Source organism: Triticum dicoccoides, chromosome 1B (assembly GCF_002162155.2).
Source record: "Triticum dicoccoides isolate Atlit2015 ecotype Zavitan chromosome 1B, WEW_v2.0, whole genome shotgun sequence".
Classification (NCBI taxonomy): domain Eukaryota; kingdom Viridiplantae; phylum Streptophyta; class Magnoliopsida; order Poales; family Poaceae; genus Triticum; species Triticum dicoccoides.
This window is the reverse complement of record NC_041381.1, coordinates 61,785,035-61,791,085: the sequence shown is the minus strand read 5'-3', so window position 1 is coordinate 61,791,085 and position 6,051 is coordinate 61,785,035.

The window sequence follows — 6,051 nt, the reverse complement described above, 5'->3', positions numbered from 1 at the left end:
GTGAAGCGGAGTACATAGCTGCTTCAGAAGCAGCAAATGAAGGAGTCTGGATGAAGGAGTTCATTTCCGATCTAGGTGTGATACCTAGTGCATCGGGACCAATGAAGATCTTCTGTGACAATACTGGTGCAATTGCCTTGGCAAAGGAATCCAGATTTCACAAGAGGACCAAGCACATCAAGAGACGCTTCAATTCCATCCGGGACCAAGTCCAGGTGGGAGACATAGAGATTTGCAAGATACATACGGATCTGAATGTTGCAGACCCATTGACTAAGCCTCTTCCACGAGCAAAACATGATCAGCACCAAGACTCCATGGGTGTTAGAATCATTACTGTGTAATCTAGATTACTGACTCTAGTGCAAGTGGGAGACTGAAGGAAATATGCCCTAGAGGCAATATTAAAGTTATTATTTATTTCCTCATATCATGATAAATGTTTATTATTCATGCTAGAATTGTATTAACCGAAAACATGAACATGTGTGAATGCATAGACAAACATATAGTCACTAGTATGCCTCTACTTGACTAGCTCATTAATCAAAGATGGTTATGTTTCCTAACCATAGACATGTGTTGTCATTTGATTAATGGGATCACATCATTAGGAGAATGATGTAATTGACATGACCCATTCCGTTAGCCTAGCACTTGATCGTTTAGTATATTGCTATTGCTTTCTTCATGACTTATACATGTTCCTGTAACTATGAGATTATGCAACTCCCGTTTACCGGAGGAACACTTTGGGTGCTACCAAACGTCACAACGTAATTGGGTGATTATAAAGGAGTACTACAGGTGTCTCCAAAGGTACATGTTGGGTTGGCGTATTTCGAGATTAGGTTTTGTCACTCCGATTGTCGGAGAGGTATCTCTGGGCCCTCTTGGTAATGCACATCACTATAAGCCTTGCAAGCAATGTAACTAATGAGTTAGTTACGGAATGATGCATTACGTAACGAGTAAAGAGACTTGCCAGTAACGAGATTGAACTAGGTATTGGATACCGACGATCGAATCTCGGGCAAGTAACATACCGATGACAAAGGGAACAACGTATGTTGTTATGCAGTTTGACCGATAAAGATCTTCGTAGAATATGTGGGAGCCAATATGAGCATCCATTTTCCGCTATTGGTTATTGACCGAGAATAGTTCTAGGTCATGTCTACATTGTTCTCGAACCCGTAGGGTCCGCACGCTTAAGGTTTCGATGACAGTTATATTATGAGTTTATGAGTTTTGATGTACCGAAGGAGTTCGGAGTCCCGGATGAGATCGGGGACATGACGAGGAGTCTCGAAATGGTCGAGACGTAAAGATCGATATATTGGACGACTATATTCGGAGTTCGGAAAGGTTCCGAGTGATTCGGGTATTTTTCGGAGTACCGAAGAGTTACGGGAATTCGCCGGGGAGTATATGGGCCTTATTGGGCCATACGGGAATAGAGGAGAGAGGCCAAATGGAAGGAGGCCTACACCCCCCCCTCTGGTCCGAATTGGACAAGGGGGCCAGCCCCCTTTTCCTTCTCCCTCTCCTCCTCTTTTCTTCTCCAACAGGGAAAGGAGGAGTCCTACTCCCGGTGGGAGTAGGACTCCCCCCCTTGGTGCGCCTCCTCCTTAGGCCGGCCGCCTCCCCCTTGCTCCTATATATATGGGGGCAGGGGAGCACCCCAAAGACACAACAACAATTGATCGTTGAGATCTATTAGCCGTGTGCGGTGCCCCCCTCCACCATAGTCCTCCTCGATAATATTGTAGCGGTGCTTAGGCAAAGCCCTGCGACGGTAGAATATCAAGATCGTCACCACGCCGTCGTGCTGACGGAACTCTCCCTCGACACTCGGCTGGATCGGAGTTCGAGGGACGTCATCGAGCTGAACGTGTGCTAGAACTCGGAGGTGCCGTAGTTTCTGTGCTTGATCGGTCAGGCCGTGAAGACGTACGACTACATCAATCGCGTTGTTCTAACGCTTCCGCTTTCGGTCTACAAGGGTATGTAGATTACACTCTCCCCTCTCGTTGCTATGCATCACCATGATCATGCGTATGCGTAGGAAATTTTTGAAATTACTACGTTCCCCAACAGTCCGATGGTAGGAGCTTATCCCGCACCTCTCTGAACTGTTAAGAAAGAGATCAATATGCATGTGTGTTAGTTGTGTGACTAGATATCGATAATGGTGTGAATAGTGTTTTAACAAACGTACCCAGTCCTGTCTGTCAGATCTGCTCCTTTCGGACGCCATCATGCGAATGTTTTCGCAAACGTAGAATGCACACAGATTATTCTCCGGCGCCTGCTTCAGGGCCTTTACGAGAATAGAATTGAATCAGATAATGATTAATCAAGCATGATAATTAATTAATGATATTGAAACAAGAATTAAAGATATGGTAGCTAACTAGTACTACTTAGTTACTTACCTTTGGTCGATGCCAAAACAACTTTTGAGCCCAGTCGCCTGGAGTCACCTTGATGAACTTTGCCCATGCCCTGCCCGCCGGCAAAGAAAATTAATAAAGGGGTTATTAAATAGTTCATATCAGGAAATGACGAACTAATAATAGGCTGAGATATATATAGTTAATAATGATTGAAAGTGCTAGTTATCGACTAGAGGGGGGGGTGAACATGCGATTTTTATCAAAGTCTTCAAAACATGGAAGTTTCAAAGACAAACAATAGAAATGACCTAATTGATATGCAGCGGAAGATAAACTACAATAAGCAAGTCATAGTCAAGTATGCAATAGCGTTAACGTACGAAGACTAATAGCAGCTAGGTAGTAGGATCAGGATGGAAGATAGTATGAAGCCAATCAACAATAGTAGTCAAGCAATGAAGTCAATCAGATAAGACAGATAAGCAATAATTTCACAAAGACAAACTCAAAGTAAAGGAGGGAAGAGATAGAACCAGTCACTTGTTGAAGACACAGGATTTGTTGGACCAGTTCCAGTTGCTGTGACAACTGTACGTCTGGTTAGGGAGGCTGAGATTCAACTCAGAAGACCGTGTCTTCACCTTATTCCCCTTGAGCTAAGGACACTTACTCCTCGCCCAATCACTCTGTTAAGTCTTCAAAGTAGACTTCCGAACCTTCACAGACTTCGTTCACCCGGCAATCCACAATGACTCTTGGATGCTCAGAACGCGACACCTAACCGGCTGGAGGATGCACAGTCCTCAAGTGTAATAAGTCTTCAGGTCACACAGACAGAAAGACTTCAGTGATGCCTAACACTCTTTGGCTCTGGGTGTTTGGGCTTTGTCCTCGCAAGGATTTCTCTCTCAAAGGCTTCGAGGTGGGTTGCTCTCAAAACGACAAAAGCCGTAAACTAACTCTGAGCAGCCACCAATTTATGGTGTAGGGGGTGGGCTATTTATAGCCACAAGGCAACCCGACCTGATTTGTCTGAATGACCCTGGGTCACTAAGGAACTGACACGTGTTCCAACGGTCAGATTTCAAACACACGCGACAACTTTACTTGGCCTACAAGCAAAGCTGACTCATCCAACTCTGGATAAGATTTGCTCTCATTGTCTTCACTCGAAGACATAGGATTTGGGTTGAGCATCACTTCAGTCACTCTGACTTAGTTCACTTGGACCCCACTTAACAGTACGGTGGTTCCTATGACTCAACACAGAAGAAAAGGAAACAACGAAACCACACAGTCTTCGCGCTCCATAGTCTTCACGCAATGTCTTCTCATGTCATAGTCTTCAATATGAATATCTTCTCATACCACCATTGTCTTCAATGTCTTCATACATTTTTAGGGGTCATCCGGTAGGTAAACCGAATCAATGAGGGACACGACCTGCGTTATCCTGCAATTCTCACAAACGCATTAGTCCCTCAACCAACTTTGTCGTCAATACTCCAAAACCAACTAGGGGTGGCACTAGATGCACTTACAATGATTGAAATTACCGGTTGACTATCCCCTTCACGATGGTGAAGTCTTTATCTTCTTTAGTTAGTGAGTCCAGTAATTCAACTTTTCCTTCCTCAATTTTAATGTCTATCAAGACCCAGTGCCAACTGCATGCGCACACGTTTGCATGTCTTAATTAAGTGGGCATGTGCATAAAATTAATCAACTACCGTAAACCGTATACACTTAGTTATTAACATCTAGCTAGCTAGTAAGCAAAAACAGAATTTGTAGTACAAGACAGTGTGACTCACGGGAAGTTGTAAGGAAGTAGTATATCTTCATTGCTATTGAGGCGCTTCAAGAACTCTAGCATGCTTTCCTCTATACCTGCTTGATAAAATGGAAGCTTTCATATGTCCTCATTAATGGTATTTGGGTTAATGAACCCAATGCCATAGCGTCCAGATTTTTTCATTTCATACATCTTCATCCTGCATATAATACCACAGAAAAGAATAAAGTGAGGATAATTACATGTAATGATTGATCAAAATTATCACTACATAACTAGCTTGGGACTTAAATTATAGAAAGAAATCACTTACAGACAATAGCAACTGATGATAGACTTGTCGAGTGCGTCTTGATTGTATAACTAAAATAGTTCTGGATACTCAATGGCCAGAGCTTTCTCATGGTAATAATGCTCATGCTTGACATTCATCATGAGGGACTCTCGATTGGAAATCTTGGTAATGTTCATGTACCATTGATGCAATTCATACATTCTCGTTGGGAGGTCCTTGACCTTGTCTGGATGGACCAAAGGTTGGCCCCGGACATATTTCCATTTTATTTCCGATTCTCTAAGCGGAGACATGGGCTCGATTTCGAGGAGTTGTGCAACAGAGATCTTGAGCATTTCAGCCTGCATTATATGCTCCTCCGTTGTTACCACATCGCCCTGCTGGGGAACGCTACGGGTTGCCCACAATAATATTTGGCGCGCGTACTCCTCTCATGTGTTGTTGGCACAACAAGCGGGGGGATCGCTTGCGCCGCCTGTTCTCCCAGGTGGGGAACGGTTTTCCCGCATTTTTTGCCAGCTGCTTGTTGGCTTGAGCTCGAGCTCGTTTCCTTTTGTAGTCGTGCTCGATGTAGCTTCATGATTTGACACTCATAGTCTGAGTCAACAGGCTTGGGAGCTGGTGCTCTAGCCATACGAATGAAGTGGTCAATCGTTTTCTCAGGCATTTTCTCCTTTGGCGACGGTGCCGGTTTCGGTCCAAAATGGGCGTCCACTTGGGCCTGCACTAGGGCTGCGTTTTGCTCCTCGGTCATGTTGTAAGGCCTCTGAGGAAGAGGAGCGAGGCTTGGACCATATTTATATCGCCTGTCTCCGCCTGTACTTCCTGTACTACCTCGACTCGTACCGCTACGCACCATAGCTGCGGCGTGTCTCTTCTACGATTGCTGAGACGGCGGAGACGGCTGACGTGGCTGATGCTGTGCCGGACTTGAAGCAGGAGGAGTGGCCTGACGTTGTGTCGGACATGAAGGAGGAGGAGTCTTCTCAAGCGTTCGGGGACTTGGAGGAGGTGGCGGACTTCGAGGAGGAGTCGGCTCACGCGTTTGTTAACTTGGAGGAGCGGGAGTCTAATTCATCTAACTAAAACTAATTCTATATGCAAATTCTAACAATTTGACATTAATCTAATTCATCTAACTAAAACTAATTCTAAAATTTCTAACATTTCTGATTATATAACTAACATTTCTAATATTTCTATAACTAAAAAACAGGAAAAAATTATAACATTTCTAATATTTTTATAACTAAAAAACAGGAAAAATTTATAACATTTCTATATAACTAACATTTCTAAAAATATTTCTATAGCTACAAAACAGAATAATTTCTAACATTTCTATAACTAAAAAACAGAAAAAATTATATAACTAAAATTCTACAATGTGTGTGTGTGTGTGTGTGTGTAGTGTGTAATGTGTGTGTGTGTGTGTGTGAACATGGCGGCCGGGGTGAGCTCACCGGCGAGGCGACGACGGGGCGGCGGGACGGGGCAGCGACGACGGGGCGACGGGACGGGGCGGCGATGACGGGACAGGCCGGCGACGATGGGGCGGGGTG